Below are 17,274 nucleotides of genomic sequence, written 5' to 3'. Positions count from 1 at the left end.
GACATTTTCATTCGCCGGGAGCGATCGCGAGGGGGTGGCCATGAATGAATGGCCGTCCCCTCGTCCGGGATCGCTCCCGAACGAATACCGACCGCCGCAGGCACCGGGCGGGGGCCCGATCGGGCCCCCGACCGGCGGGCAGGCAAAGACGTACATGTAAGCCCTTATGCCTGCCCATGCCATTCTGCCGACGTACATCGGCGTGCGGCGGTCGGCAAGTGGTTAATGAATGCAAAGTATTTTCTGATTGGACAAGATGGAGATTACGACATCACTAACCCACCTTTCATCAGGGAACACTGCATTTATTGAGAAAATGCAAAGTGTTACCCAAATAGTACCTGTGCTAAGTGAGCGACCTCTAGTGGCCACAATGCAGCAGGGCAGCCACACAGCATAGGTCCTGGATATTACCGAAGATCATTGGCGTAGTGACACCTAGTGATGGCCGAACGGTTCGCCCGGCGGTCGTTTCGCGGCGAATTTCCGACTTTCGCCGTCCGCGGGTTCGAACGCCTTTTTCCGTCGTTCGCCCCGGCGGACTTACGTGTTTAATGTATACAAGAACTTTAACCTTTCGTGACACGTTTATCATGTGTTACAGGACAACCAATTGAGACATGACAGCTCATGGACACTTGGACATTCCCCCTAACCTATAAATACACCCGATCCGGTGGCCATTTTACATTCTTTCTTCTGTCACTGTAGGGAAAGGATCCTGTGTGGAGTAGGGACAGAGAAAACGCTAGCTATTTGGTACACAAAAGTTCTTTTCAGGACTGGTATAGGTGTTAGGTCAGCAGCCTGAGTTTCTTTTGTCAGTTTAGATAAAGGGACAGAGCGCTGTATGCTGCTATTTTAGGGACAGCTCAGCCAGATTAGTCTTTCTTCATCATCATCATCATCATCATCATTAGCTGTTACTATCAGGTCCACAAAAGAGCTGTTCCAGCTAATCGTTCCAGCCTACTCTTTTTTGCCAATTTGTATAGGGACAGGCAGGAAGCAGTGTGTCAGGCAGTGAGGATAATTTTAAAGACTTGCTGTTACTATTAGTTCCACAAAGGTTCTTTTCAGGACTGGTATCAGTGGTACGGTAATAGGCTTGTACACGTATAATATTCTTTCTTCCAAATATAGAAAGAATATTATACTTGACTGCTGCCCTTCTGCTGCAGTCTGCTAATCATTCACAACTCACTTGTTCCACAAAGCTCTTTATCAGGACTGGTAACTTGGTCTGTCTAGGGTGCTACGGTACATAGGCTTGGGTGCGGTACAGTCTGCTGTTCTGTAAGGACCGCTATCGGTCCACAATACATAGGGTTGCCGTGCACTACTGCTGACCGCTGCCCTATACTGCAGCAGTCCTTCATTGGTATAGGGACTGACGTACAGTCTGCTAATCACTAACACACAACCTGCTTGGTCCACAAAAGTTCTTATAAGGACTGGTAACTTGGTATAGGGTGCTACGGTACATAGGCCTGAGTGCGTTACAGTCTGCTGTTCTGTAAGGACCGCTATCGGTCCACAATACATAGGGTTGCCGTGCACTACTGCTGACCGCTGCCCTATACTGCAGCAGTCCTTCAGCGGTATAGGGACTGACGCACAGTCTGCTAAACACTAACACACAACCTGCTTGGTCCACAAAAGTTCTTATAAGGACTGGTAACTTGGTATAGGGTGCTACGGTACATAGGCCTGAGTGCAGTACAGTCTGCTGTTCTGTAAGGACCGCTATCGGTCCACAATACATAGGGTTGCCGTGCACTACTGCTGACCGCTGCCCTATACTGCAGCAGTCCTTCATTGGTATAGGGACTGACGTACAGTCTGCTAATCACTAACACACAACCTGCTTGGTCCACAAAAGTTCTTATAAGGACTGGTAACTTGGTATAGGGTGCTACGGTACATAGGCCTGAGTGCGTTACAGTCTGCTGTTCTGTAAGGACCGCTATCGGTCCACAATACATAGGGTTGACGTGCACCACTGCTGACCGCTGCCCTATACTGCAGCAGTCCTTCAGCGGTATAGGGACTGACGTACAGTCTGCTAAACACTAATACACAACCTGCTTGGTCCACAAAAGTTCTTATAAGGACTGGTAACTTGGTATAGGGTGCTACGGTACATAGGCTTGAGTGCGGTACAGTCTGCTGTTCTGTAAGGACCGCTATCGGTCCACAATAGATAGGGTTGACGTGCACCACTGCTGACCGCTGCCCTATACTGCAGCAGTCCTTCAGCGGTATAGGGACTGACGCACAGTCTGCTAAACACTAACACACAACCTGCTTGGTCCACAAAAGTTTTTATAAGGACTGGTAACTTGGTATAGGGTGCTACGGTACATAGGCCTGAGTGCGTTACAGTCTGCTGTTCTGTAAGGACCGCTATCGGTCCACAATACATAGGGTTGCCGTGCACTACTGCTGACCGCTGCCCTATACTGCAGCAGTCCTTCATTGGTATAGGGACTGACGTACAGTCTGCTAATCACTAACACACAACCTGCTTGGTCCACAAAAGTTCTTATAAGGACTGGTAACTTGGTATAGGGTGCTACGGTACATAGGCCTGAGTGCGTTACAGTCTGCTGTTCTGTAAGGACCGCTATCGGTCCACAATACATAGGGTTGACGTGCACCACTGCTGACCGCTGCCCTATACTGCAGCAGTCCTTCATTGGTATAGGGACTGACGTACAGTCTGCTAATCACTAACACACAACCTGCTTGTTCCACAAAAGTTCTTATAAGGACTGGTAACTTGGTATAGGGTGCTACGGTACATAGGCTTGAGTGCGGTACAGTCTGCTGTTCTGTAAGGACCGCTATCGGTCCACAATAGATAGGGTTGACGTGCACCACTGCTGACCGCTGCCCTATACTGCAGCAGTCCTTCAGCGGTATAGGGACTGACGTACAGTCTGCTAAACACTAATACACAACCTGCTTGGTCCACAAAAGTTCTTATAAGGACTGGTAACTTGGTATAGGGTGCTACGGTACATAGGCTTGAGTGCGGTACAGTCTGCTGTTCTGTAAGGACCGCTATCGGTCCACAATAGATAGGGTTGACGTGCACCACTGCTGACCGCTGCCCTATACTGCAGCAGTCCTTCAGCGGTATAGGGACTGACGTACAGTCTGCTAAACACTAATACACAACCTGCTTGGTCCACAAAAGTTCTTATAAGGACTGGTAACTTGGTATAGGGTGCTACGGTACATAGGCTTGAGTGCGGTACAGTCTGCTGTTCTGTAAGGACCGCTATCGGTCCACAATACATAGGGTTGCCGTGCACTACTGCTGACCGCTGCCCTATACTGCAGCAGTCCTTCATTGGTATAGGGACTGACGTACAGTCTGCTAATCACTAACACACAACCTGCTTGTTCCACAAAAGTTCTTATAAGGACTGGTAACTTGGTATAGGGTGCTACGGTACATAGGCTTGAGTGCGGTACAGTCTGCTGTTCTGTAAGGACCGCTATCGGTCCACAATAGATAGGGTTGACGTGCACCACTGCTGACCGCTGCCCTATACTGCAGCAGTCCTTCAGCGGTATAGGGACTGACGTACAGTCTGCTAAACACTAATACACAACCTGCTTGGTCCACAAAAGTTCTTATAAGGACTGGTAACTTGGTATAGGGTGCTACGGTACATAGGCTTGAGTGCGGTACAGTCTGCTGTTCTGTAAGGACCGCTATCGGTCCACAATAGATAGGGTTGACGTGCACCACTGCTGACCGCTGCCCTATACTGCAGCAGTCCTTCAGCGGTATAGGGACTGACGTACAGTCTGCTAAACACTAATACACAACCTGCTTGGTCCACAAAAGTTCTTATAAGGACTGGTAACTTGGTATAGGGTGCTACGGTACATAGGCTTGAGTGCGGTACAGTCTGCTGTTCTGTAAGGACCGCTATAGGTCCACAATAGATAGGGTTGACGTGCACCACTGCTGACCGCTCACCTATACTGCAGCAGTCCTTCAGCGGTATAGGGACTAAGAGTTTTGTCACAGGGTCATTTAAAAAATGACATGCAGAGGAAGAGGCAGGCCCTTCCGCAGGGGTGGTAGGGGTAGGGCAGGAGCAACAGGCTTGAGCCAAAGTGGGAAGTTGCAGAAGGTGCGTTCAATTACTTTAAAGGATGCACCAGACTTGGTTGAGTGGCTCGCTCAGCCTTACTCTTCTGCACCCTCCTCATCCTCTCGATCTGCACCCTCTTCTTCACTCTCTGCTATGTGCACCCCCAAAGACACTACCACCAACAACACGACCACCACCACCACCACCACATACCTTCCGCTTGAGTCACTGGAATTATTTTCCGATCCATATCAAGAGGACATTTCTGATGCGCAGCCACTCTTGGTATTGGATCAGGAAGAGGAGGTAGCAACAAGCGCTACTCAGCAGTCTGACGCCAGTACCCAGATCAGCCCAAGGAGGAGGTTGGTCCCCGGTGTTGCTGCCTACTCTACTTATAGCGGTGGGGAAGGTGACGTTGATGATGACGTGTCTAGTGATGTCACGTGGGTGCCCACAAGAGAGGAAGAGGAGGGGAGTTCAGAGGGAGATATGGACCAGCAGATAGGGAGGAGAAGCAGCAATGACTTACATTGCACAGCAGGGACAAAGCAGACTGCAAATGTATCAGGAGCGAGTCATCGACCATGTACGGTCACATCTGGCGCTCCCAGGACACCGGCACATGGCTCCGCAGTGTGGGCTTTTTTTAACGTGTCCGCTGCTGACAATAGCGTTGCCATCTGCAATCTTTGCAGTCAACGCGTTAGTCGCGGTAAGCCCAATACTCACCTAGGGACGACCGCCTTAAGAAGGCACATGAGCAGCCATCACCGAGCCCAGTGGGAGCAACGGAACACACAAAGCCACACTGCAGGCTCTCACCGTCCAGCCTCGTCTTCTACTTCTCCTTCTCCTCTCTCCTCACAATTGTCCTCCACTCCACCTTCCATCACGCCAAGCTCACATTTTTCTGCAAAAAGGCAGGCTTCCGTGGGCCTAATGTTTGAGCGTAAAAAAATGATGACGCCGGATAACCCTCTTGCCCAACGGTTGGCGGCTGGCTTGTCAGAACTCATAGCCCGCCAACTACTGCCATATAAACTGGTGGACTCGGAGGCCTTTCGCAAATTTGTGGCCATTGGAACACCACAATGGAAGGTCCCAGGAAGGAAGTATTTCTCAGAGAAGGGCATCCCAGAGCTATATGGCCATGTTCAGCGGCAAGTGAATGTATCTCTGGCACACAGTGTCGGTGCCAAGATACATCTGACCACAGACACGTGGTCTAGCAAACACGGGCAGGGAAGGTATATCAGTTTTACTGCCCACTGGGTGAACCTTCTGACGGCCGTCAAGCATGTAACCCGTGGCACCCGTGTAGATTTGGTTTTACCGCCACGGATTGCATGCAGGCCTGACTCTTCTTCTCCTCCTCCTACTCCATCCTCCTCCCTCTCCTCCTCAGCTGCCTCCTCCTTTTCCGCTGCTAGCGTCTCTTCCACTGCACCGCCCAAGCTCCCCAGAACCTATTCCACATGCCAGGTGAGACGTTGCCATGCCGTGCTGCGTCTGTTGTGCCTGGAAGCAAAGAGCCACACTGGCCCGGCACTCCTTTCAGCTTTGCGTTCACAGGCAGATGAGTGGCTAACACCGCTCAATTTGACAGTTGGTAAAGTGGTGTGTGACAACGGTGCCAATCTGCTTAGCGCATTGAAACAGGGCAAAATCACGCACGTGCCGTGCATGGCACACGTCTTAAACTTGGTCGTGCAGCGATTCCTTGTCAAATACCCTGGGGTCCAGGACATCTTGCGGCAGGCAAGGAAAATCTCGGCCCATTTCAGAAGATCTTACACGGCCATGGCTCGCCTTGCTGACATTCAGCGGCGACACCATCTGCCGGTCAGACGTCTTATTTGCGATTGCCCGACGCGATGGAACTCAACCTTCTATATGCTTGATAGGCTGCTCCAGCAGAAACGTGCAGTTAACGTCTACCTGTATGAACTCTGCGAAAGAAACGGTTCTGGGGAGCTGGGTTTTTTTTCACCGCGCCAGTGGCTGCTCATGCGCGACACATGCAGACTTCTGCGGCCATTTGAGGAGATCACCAAACTGGTCAGTCGCAGCCATGGCGCCATCAGTGACATGGTACCTTATGCCTTCTTTCTGGAGCGTGCATTGCGTCGTGTCATTGATCAGGCTGTGGAGGAGCAGGAGCGGGAAGATGAGGAAGTCGCAATGCTGGATGAATTCCCAGGGGGGGCTACTCTATCTGAGACAAGTCAACAACAGGAGTCTGATGAGGAGTCAGAGGAGGATGGTGCCGGGGCGGATGAGCAGGAGCAAGAAGAGCATGCTTTAAACCTTTCTGGGATCCCTGTTGTGCGAGGATGGGGAGAGGAGAATGAAGAGGACGACATTATCCTGGATGATGAGCAGGAGCCAGGCCACCACACCGCTTCCACTTTAGTGCAAATGGGGGCCTTCATGCTCCAGTGTTTTAATAGGGACCCCCGTATAAAAAGCATGAGGGTCAAGGACCAGTACTGGGTGGCAACGTACTTAGACCCCCGGTACAAACACAAAATGGCGGAAATGTTACCGCCGTCGCAGAGGGCTGTCAGAATGCAGCACTTCCAGGCCTTGCTTCGAGAAATGCTGCATTCTGCTTTTGCGTGCGCTGGCAGAGGAGCAATTCCCACTCCCAGAGAAGGATTTGCGGGTACCAATCCAACAGCGCCTGCAAGAAGAGGCCGGTTTGAAGATGTGTTGGTGACTTCGGATATGAGGTCATTCTTTCAGCCGACCCATCGACAGGTGTCATCCGGATCCAGCATCAGGGAACGCCTAGACCGTCAGGTGTCCGACTACATTGGGTTAACGGCCGATGTGGACGCTCTGAGGAGTGATGAACCCCTAGACTACTGGGTGGGCAGGCTTGACCTCTGGCCAGAGCTTGCCCAATTTGCAATCGAACTGTTGGCTTGCCCCTCATCCAGTGTCCTGTCCGAAAGGACGTTCAGCGCAGCAGGGGGGATTGTGACCGATAAGCGTACTCGCCTAGCTCACCACAGTGTTAACTACCTCACATTTCTAAAAATGAATGAGGCATGGATCTCGGAGGAATTCAACACATGTGATCAGTAGACCATGTATATGTCTATAAACAATTTTTGGAATCAAGCACACAGACCTTCTTAATTCATTTGGCTCACTTCCCTGACCCAAAAAAGCACACCGTACTATATGCCCCTACCCTCCTCTTTGAAGAGGTTGAGCGGTGTCATATTTCTACTGGGGCTGCTTATTATGAGGGGTTCCCACCATCCCTGTGCTGTGCTGACTTCCTCCTGGGTGTTCTTATTATGAGGGGCTCCCACCATCCCTGTGCTGTGCTGACTTCCTCCTGGGGGTTCTTATTATGAGGGGATCACACCATCCCTGTGCTGTGCTGACTTCCTCCTGGGGCTGCTTACGGTGCTGCTGTCAGCGCTGTATGTCACGGAGCTGCTGTCAGCGCTGTATGTCACGGAGCTGCTGTCAGCGCTGTATGTCACGGAGCTGCTGTCAGCGCTGTATGTCACGGAGCTGCTGTCAGCGCTGTATGTCACGGTGCTGCTGTCAGCGCTGTATGTCACGGAGCTGCTGTCAGCGCTGTATGTCACGGAGCTGCTGTCAGTGCTGTATGTCACGGAGCTGCTGTCAGCGCTGTATGTCACGGAGCTGCTGTCAGCGCTGTATGTCACGGAGCTGCTGTCAGCGCTGTATGTCACGGTGCTGCTGTCAGCGCTGTATGTCACGGAGCTGCTGTCAGCGCTGTATGTCACGGAGCTGCTGTCAGCGCTGTATGTCACGGAGCTGCTGTCAGCGCTGTATGTCACGGAGCTGCTGTCAGCGCTGTATGTCACGGAGCTGCTGTCAGCGCTGTATGTCACGGTGCTGCTGTCAGCGCTGTATGTCACGGAGCTGCTGTCAGCGCTGTATGTCACGGAGCTGCTGTCAGTGCTGTATGTCACGGAGCTGCTGTCAGCGCTGTATGTCACGGAGCTGCTGTCAGCGCTGTATGTCACGGAGCTGCTGTCAGCGCTGTATGTCACGGTGCTGCTGTCAGCGCTGTATGTCACGGAGCTGCTGTCAGCGCTGTATGTCACGGAGCTGCTGTCAGCGCTGTATGTCACGGAGCTGCTGTCAGCGCTGTATGTCACGGAGCTGCTGTCAGCGCTGTATGTCACGGAGCTGCTGTCAGCGCTGTATGTCACGGTGCTGATGTCAGTGCTCTGTATTACGGTGCTGCTGTCAGTGCTCTGTATCTCCTGCACCCTCTTGTTTGCCTACCCTGGTCCCTGACCTTCCCTCTCCTCCATTGCCTTCATTAGCTCCATAGTCCTGAATTGTCAGAACAATTTCCCAAATAAAAAAAAAATGCTTGTAGTTATCGATCCCAAATTCACCTCATACATGTATTATGCTATTGTCCAGGTGGTGGGACTACGTGCTACCCCCTAATAATTACCCCGTGGCCGCAAATTCGACCTAAAGGTTTGCGAAATTCGCCTCCCATTGAAGTCAATGGAGCCCGCGGCGAACGGTCGTTTTCGCGAACGTTTGTGTCCGTTCGCGTTTCGCGTTCGCGAAACGTCCCGTCGGAAGTTCGTCCATCACTAGTGACACCTACTACGGTGATTTTCAGCTTCCGGGGGGGAGTGCTCAGGTATGGCACATACATACTTACATTGGTCCAAACTAACTATAGTACTTAAAAATCGTTATACCCATAGGCGTACACAGGGGGTGTGCCAGATGTGCCTGGGTACATGCTAATTACTCTGTGCGGTGCCGATTCCCCTTACTGCCCGGGCTTCCCCCTTATTAACTTTCCCCCATCGCAGTGCTGCTGGTTTACCTCCTCTCCTCTTCCCTCGGCTACTGCGGGAGATATTTCAGGAAGAGAAGGGTCTAGTCAATAAGTCATTTACTGGCTTCTTCCTTTTCTAAATGAACACAGTGAACACACTATTTCATTTGTAATGGAAGCATAGTAAACTATGTTTACTATGCTTTCGTTTGTGAATGAACAGGAAGTCACTCAGCACAGAGCACTTCCCATTCATTTACTGGGCAGTGCAGCTGAGGCTGCAAGGAAAGACATGTGTGTTTGAGCTTTGGGGGGAACACCCTTATGCAATAGGCTGTGCACATACCTAAACTTCAGCTTTAATATTATTTGTAGCATGCCTAAATACAATAAACCTTGCTGAATTTAGAATCCATGATGAAGAATCCCTGGCTCACTGATGTATCTACATTTGATATATTAGGTTATATAAGGAAATGCCAACAGCAGCTGAAAGAAGTAATCTTGCTGCTTTGCACAGTGGAATGTTAAGGGAAAATTCTCTCTTTATTTAGCATGTAATTATATAGAGGTGTAACATGACATTATAAATGCAGGCTATTTATTTTTAGTAACGGTCACTCCCACAATAAAGTGACCTCCATTGACTTAGATCATCAGTGGGTGTGTTGTGATAATATCTGCTTTAAAATATGATTTCTTGGGTGTTGTAATGATGCAGAATATTTAGTCTTAATTTACACGTGTTCACCTGCCCTTGACCTGAATAATACAGGTGTGTTTTGTGCAATTAGTATCGCACTCTGCCTATACAAGAAACAGTACTGGAGCAGGTGTATCACTGTGTTCTTTTTCTCATGATTAAAGGGGGAAAAAAAAAGAATGTTACCTATGAGGCACATTTGATGCTATTTCTGACCCCTATAGCTCGTTACCGCCATTGATGATGCAGCGGCGGATCCAGGGGGGGGGGGGGGCAATGGGGCAATTGCCCCCTCCGAGAATATGCCCAGCGGGTGCCAGCGCGGCCGGTTCCGCGGGTACAATCGCGGCCGGTTCCGCGGGTACAATCGCGGCCGGTTCTGCGGGTGCTAGCAGAAAAGTGGCACAGTAGGTGACAATCCGCAATGTGTGGCAGGCTACGTGGCAATCCGAAATGTGTGGCAGGCTACGTGGCAGTCCGCAATGTGTGGCAGGTGACGTGGCAAGTGACAATCCGCAATGTGTCGCAGGTGACGTGGCAAGTGGCAATCTGCAATGTGTGGCAGGCTACGTGACAATCCGCAATGTGTGGCAGGCGACGTGGCAAGTGGCAATCCGCAATGTGTGGCAGGCTGCGTGTCAATCCGCAATGTGTGGCAGGTGACATGGCAAGTGGCAATCCGCAATGTGTGGCAAGCGACGTGGCAAGTGACAATCAGCAATGTGTTGCAGGTGACGTGGCAAGTGACAATCCGCAATGTGTGGCAGGCTACGTGGCAATCCGCAATGTGTGGCAGGTGACGTGGCAAGTGAAAATCCGCAATGTGTGGCAGGTGACGTGGAAAGTGGCAATTCGCAATGTGTGGCAGGCTATGTGACAATCCGCAATGTGTGGCAGGCGACGTGGCAAGTGGCAATCCGCAATGTGTGGCAGGCTACGTGACAATCCGCAATGTGTGGCAGGCGACGTGGCAAGTGACAATCCGCAATGTGTGGCAGGTGACGTGGCAAGTGACAATCCGCAATGTGTGGCAGGCGGCAATCCGCAATGTGTGGCAGGCTACGTGTCAATCCGCAATGTGTGGCAGGTGACGTGGCAAGTGACAATCCGCAATGTGTGGTAGGTGACGTGACAAGTGGCAATCCGCAATGTGTGGTAGGCGACGTGGCAAGTGACAATCCGCAATGTGTGGCAGGCTACGTGGCAAGTGACAATCAGCAATGTGTGGCAGGTGACGTGGCAAGTGACAATCCGCAATGTGTGGCAGACTACGTGGCAAGTGACAATCCGCAATGTGTGGCAGGCGACGTGGCAAGTGACAATCCACAATGTGTGACAGGCTATGTGGCAAGTGACAATCCGCAATGTGTGGCAGGTGACGTGGCAAGTGACAATCCGCAATGTGTGGCAGGTGGCAATCCGCAATGTGTGGCAGGCTACGTGTCAACCCGCAATGTGTGGCAGGTGACGTGGCAAGTGACAATCCGCAATGTGTGGTAGGTGACGTGGCAAGTGGCAATCTGCAATGTGTGGTAGGCGACGTGGCAAGTCACAATCCGCAATGTGTGGCAGGCTACGTGGCAAGTGACAATCAGCAATGTGTGGCAGGTGACGTAGCAAGTGACAATCCGCAATGTGTGGCAGACTACGTGGCAAGTGGCAATCCGCAATGTGTGGCAGGCGACGTGGCAAGTGACAATCCACAATGTGTGACAGGCTATGTGGCAAGTGACAATCCGCAATGTGTGGCAGGTGATGTGGCAAGTGACAATCCGCAATGTGTGGCAGGTGGCAATCCGCAATGTGTGGCAGGCTACGTGTCAATCCGCAATGTGTGGCAGATGACGTGGCAAGTAAAAATCCGCAATGTGTGGTAGGTGACGTGGCAAGTGGCAATCCGCAATGTGTGGCAGGCGACGTGGCAAGTGACAATCCGCAATGTGTGGCAGGTTACGTGGCAAGTGACAATCAGCAATGTGTGGCAGGTGACGTGGCAAGTGACAATCCGCAATGTGTGGCAGACTACGTGGCAAGTGGCAATCCGCAATGTGTGGCAGGCCACGTGGCAAGTGACATTCCGCAATGTGTGGCAGGCTACGTGACAATCCGTATTTGGTGACAAGTGACGTGGCAAGTGGCAATCCGCATTTGGTGGCAGGCGACATGGCGAAAGACACCCTCAGGGCTCCCATTGATTCTGCATTATGGTGAGTTGAACCATTTAATTTTATATTACAATGTATTAATAGAAATAATGTGCTTCAATCATCCTGACACCATAACAACCATGGTGCCGTAATGATTGAAGTGCCAATACCAGCCATTTCCCATATAAATTGCCCCCAAAAAAACGTATTTTATAGAAGTGCCCCTCCCGAGACTAGACTCTGGATCCGCCCCTGTGATGATGGGGATTTTCACTTTACACCAGAAAAGGTAAATTCCAGATTTGTTGACTAAAAATAACATCATCTATGTAAACTACTTTATATACAGTACATTGCAAAGTTTTTAGTAAACTTTGCTGATTTCTGCCTTGCTCCTATCCTGTAGATCAGGGGACTCAAACTGGTGGCACTCCAGCTGTTGCGAAACTACAAGTCCAATGATGCCACGTACACGCGACTGGGCTTTCCGTCAGAATAAACTCTGACGGTCTTTCCGACGGAGTTCCATCAGAGTTCCGACCAAACGGACTTGCCTACACGCAATCACACCAAAGTCTGTTTGTTTTGAAAGCGATGACATATGATGGGACTAGAAAAAGAAGTTCAATAGCCAGTAGCCAATAGCTGCCCTTGCGTCGTATTTGGTCTGTCGGAATAGCATACAGACAAACGGTTTTGCCGATAGGAATTGATTCCGTCGGAAAGATTTAAAACATGTTCTAATTCTAGGTCAGTCAGAATTTTTGAAGAAAAAAGTCAGATGAAGCCCGCACACAATCGGAATATCCGATGAAATGATTTCATCTGACCTTTTCTGCTGGAAAGTCCGGTCGTGTATACGCGGCATTAGGCATTGCAAGGCTGACAGTCACAATCTTGACTACCACAGGCATGATGGGACTTTCGCAAAAGCTGGAGAGCTGTCAGTTTGAGACCCCTGCTGTAGATGTTTAAACAGAGCTTGGTAGCATTTTCTTAAAGGTTAAAGCGGTAGTAAACCCGCAATTTTTTTTTTTTTTTTTTTTAAACCTGCAAAGCAAAAGGCATAATGAGCTAGTATGCACCGCATACTAGCTCATTATGAAATACTTACCTTAGAACGAGGCCCCGACATCTGGCCCGATCCACGCCGAGGGAGCCGACATGCTCCCTCGGCGTCTCTTCCGGGTATCGCGGCTCCGGCGCTGTGAGTGGCCAGAGCCGCGATATCGTCACTCCCGCGCATGCGCGCGGGAGATTTCAGTCCGGCCGCACGAGCGCTGCCGGATTTTCACGGAGAGAACCCCCTTGTGCGCATGCGCCGCTGCAGTCAGCGGCGCATACCGAGGGGAATATCTCCTAAACCGTACAGGTTTAGGAGATATTTTTTTTACCTACAGGTAAGCCTTATTATAGGCTTTCCTGTAGGTAAAAGTTAAAAAATTGACCATACTACCACTTTAAGTCCATCTTAACAAGATTAAATAAATTCACGTGTAGCTCCTTTAGTGTGTGCTGCTAATGTTAGTACAAGCAAAATATAGTCTGGTTCTGGGATAAACCTGAGTCATTGAATCTGTGTCAGGGTTATGAGAGGCCAGGGCTGGATGACTCATCCTGGCAGCTCTCTGGTGCCTCCCCCTGTTTCTACAATGTTGGAGAACATTCTAGAAAATAGTGGGCAGAAGGGGTTGCCTTGAATATTTTTAACACATACTGTTAGGTCAATTCGGTTGGTCGCAGGCTGGTTGATAAGTTGGTAAGTTGAGCTTGGAAATGTATTTGGTTTTATTTGACATACAGTACGTTGTCCTTCCAGTGCTCCATGCTGCAAAGGCCAGTTATAGGTGGGGCAGTGGCCACTTGTTTGTATTGTTAATATATTGGTCAGGCAATGCACTGACACCTTTGCTGCCATAGTGCTATGTGCTGGGTGTTCAATGTGGCCCTGCACCTTTAAGGAGGGGTGGACTCCCTCCGGCTCACCTGCCCTCTATCTATCCATTAAAAAGCATGTGCTTCCACTGTAGAGACTCTTAAAAGTTATGCCTCATACACATGAGCGGATTTTCCATCTGAAAAAACTTGGATGGTTTTTCCGACGGAATTCCGCTCAAGCTTGGCTTGCATACACACGGTCACACATAAGTTCTCGGAACTTTCGAACATCAAGAAGGCGGTGACGTATAGCACTATGACAAGCTGGAAAATGAAGTTCAATGCTTCCAAGTATGTGTCAAATTTTTTCTGAGCATGCGTAGGAATTTTGCGCGACGGAATTTGTGCAAACTATCAGAATTTCCGACCGAAAAAATAGAGAACCTGTTCTCAATCTTTTGCTGGCTGGAATTCTGCCAGCAAAAGTCTAATGAAGCATACACATGGTCAGAATTTCTGACCAAAAGCTCACATCCGACTTTTGCTGTCAGAATTTCTGATCATGTGTATGGGGCTTAAGAGTCACAGGTAACAGGGTACCTTGACGGGGCCTGTAGCTTATGCATGCATTTGCAAATGTATGCAGAATAAACTCCTGTTTTTAATGCATACTGTTGGACAGGTCAATTCAGTTGGTCACAGGCTGGTTGGTAAGTTGAGCTCGGAAATTTCTTTGTTTTTTTTTAATGTTTAGGGGCCTTTAGCCAATACCCAGTTTGGGGGCCTGGCAGGGAACTAAAAATTCTTTAAACAGACATGTGCCAAGCCAGCAGGGGAGTCGTGGGAGATGGAGAAGCAGTGCTGAGAGAGGCTGTCGTGGCCTCTGAAAGACCCTGAGAAAGGAGAAGGTTTTCCAGCAGGGGTTCCAGCCGGAGAGGCAGCAGGGAGAGCAAGGAGAGAAAGTGAGATCAGCAAGGTGCAGGGACAGACACGGGGAGAGACTGCTAGCTGTAGAGGTGCTCTCTTGAAGACAGCGGTGTGCCAAGTCTTCATCAAACCTTACAATGGGGAATCTCTATGTACATGTCAGTGAGGACTGGGAAGATAAAAGCAGCCAGGTCGGCTAGCATTTTCTGCAAGCAGTGGAACTGGGATCAGTGGTCATGCGGAAGCAGATGGTGATGTGTTGTGCTGTTCATGCCTTAAGTGCTACTTTACTAAGGGACTGAGAGTTCCTGCCTGTACTGTGCCATTGCTGAACTGACAATTGACTGTTAGTTCCCCCAGGAGTGAACCAGCAGAAACTGTACAAAGAAGAACAAAGTTTGTGCAGGAGGAAGGAAAAAGTCTGTAAATAGGGAGGAAGTGTCCCTGATGTATTGTTGTTGTCACACTGGGCAACCCAAAAGCCCTTACCCCATCCAAGTTATCATCACGTAATAAATCTACATAAACAAGCCAAAGACTGTTTTCTGTGTCCGGAAGAAAGAATGAAATGCTGTGTGACTGACTGCAGCAGTGGAGAACCCTGACTTCAACAACTTTTACGGGGGTCATACTACACTGTTTTTGAAGGTAAAGCATTGCACCCACGATCAGTGGATACTTTAGACGCTACAGACACTTTCTACAGCTCTTTCCATACCTTTGTAGCACCCACCTAGGTAGGTGCTAGGATAAGTAAATAAGTGTTATGCCTTGTACACACGGTCGGATTTCCAACGGAAACGGTCCGATCGGATTATGTTGTCAGAAAATCCAATCGTGTGTGGGCTCTATCTGACTTTTTGAAGTTTCAGAGATGGATCTAAAATTTTCCAACAACAAGATCCGATCTGACTTTTTCCGATTGTTTGTAGAGAATTCTGATGGACAAAGTGCCACACATGCTCAGAATAAATTACAAGATGAAAGCTATTGGCTACTGGCCTCTACATAGTCCCGTCTTACGTAACGAACATCACCGCGTTCAGAACGATCAGATTGTCCGACCGCGTGTATGCAACAAGTTTCGGTGAAAATCCATCGGAAAAAATCTGATAGATTTTGTGGTCGGAATGTCCGACTGTGTGTACAGTGCTCTGATAGCATGCTGGGAGATTGTATTTACTCTGGGAGCACACAGAGTTCTGGGTCTTTTCCTATAATAGAGGAGTCCAGCCTGAGGGGGGGCACACTGCCCTCCCAGGCAGAAGCTGCTGTTGATGAGGCCTCAGGTGGATGACCTGAGGAGAAGAATGCTGAGACTCAGGTGATAGGAAGAGGCTTACTAAGGGGAGCTGTCTGCCACATATCTGTCTGGTATCACTGGAGGGTATCACTTGGAAGATTGCAAGGAGGTTACAATCTGTCCTTGGGCCTTGTGAGTACAGACACTGAGACACTGATCTCGGGGACCTTGTGCTCTAGTTACCCCTCATTCCTTATAGTCAGCTGTGGGTCTTGAAGAGCTCTGTCTAGATAATATCCTACTTAAAGGGACTTTGCTTTTGTGGCCCTAACTACTACTACTACTACTACTAATTAACTTAAAGTCTACTGTTTGTTTCAAGCCTGGACTTCATTACATTATAGCTTGTTCAATAAGGAAGATCAAGTCCTCAGGCAGTACGTAGTTCTTATCTTTAAAAAATCCCACCACTTCCCTCAACCCTTTCCAAGTTTTCCAAAAATAAAAAACACAAAAACAACTTCCCCTAAACTGGTCCTTGAAGAAAGTGTGAATGAGCCTACTGTATGCCTGGCTGCATGGCAGAAGATTTGGGAAGATCTGCACAGTAATGCTGCGACTCCTACAGGGGTAGTGCTACACCTCTGTACAAGCTTTCAGTTACAGAGCTGCAAGAAGTGTCAATGGTCTACGAATGCACTGATCGGAGCATTTGTAGTGCATTGAGAGCTACAAGTCCATCTGCTGTTGAGGAAAATGGGACATGTAGTGTATTCATTCACAGATCTCTGTGAATGAATGACGTGGATGTGTGGGCAAAGTATTTAGAACTTAACAAACACCCAAAGACTGCCGCGTATAGACCTGGTGAGAGGGTCATACCCCCATACATTTTGTTCCCCTAAGATAGCTAAACTCCCTTGCTGTCAACTCTCACTGAAAGCAGAAGGCGTCCAGGCATGTAACAGTCAACATCATGCCGGTACCCAAGCTTAGTGATGAACCATACACTGTGTGCAGTGATTAATATACAGAGTTCTTCTGTGAGTTCCTCTTGTCTCCCGTTCCTACAGACCTTGCAGTCAAGTGTTTGCCTCTAGGAGGGACACTGCTGAGTCCACTCCACTAATCCAGCATACCTATGCCACCAAACTCCCAGTGACATAATGGGGTCCTATTGTGCATATAGTAGGGATTTCATGTGCGCACTTAGTTAACTTTTTTCACTCTCCCGTACCATGCGTCAAGGTACATGAGGTCTCTGTACCACGGGTTAGGGCCAAGATGCTTTGGGGGAACCAACTGCTAGGGAGGGAGTCAGATCACCGACCACCCCGCTACAGGAGGACCTGTCACCTACGTCAGGTACCATAATTTATGAACTGGCTGCTGTATATTTCACAAAGAGTTCTAGGTTACCCGTGGCAACTGTTCTTTAACTCCAACACTTCTGCCGAGTT

The sequence above is a fragment of the Lithobates pipiens genome, unplaced genomic scaffold, assembly GCF_037356315.1.
Source record: "Lithobates pipiens isolate NorthernLeopardFrog02 unplaced genomic scaffold, aLitPip1_a1.2 Scaffold_23, whole genome shotgun sequence".
Classification (NCBI taxonomy): domain Eukaryota; kingdom Metazoa; phylum Chordata; class Amphibia; order Anura; family Ranidae; genus Lithobates; species Lithobates pipiens.
The sequence above is the reverse complement of the archived record's forward strand: the minus strand, read 5'-3'. Positions refer to the sequence as shown.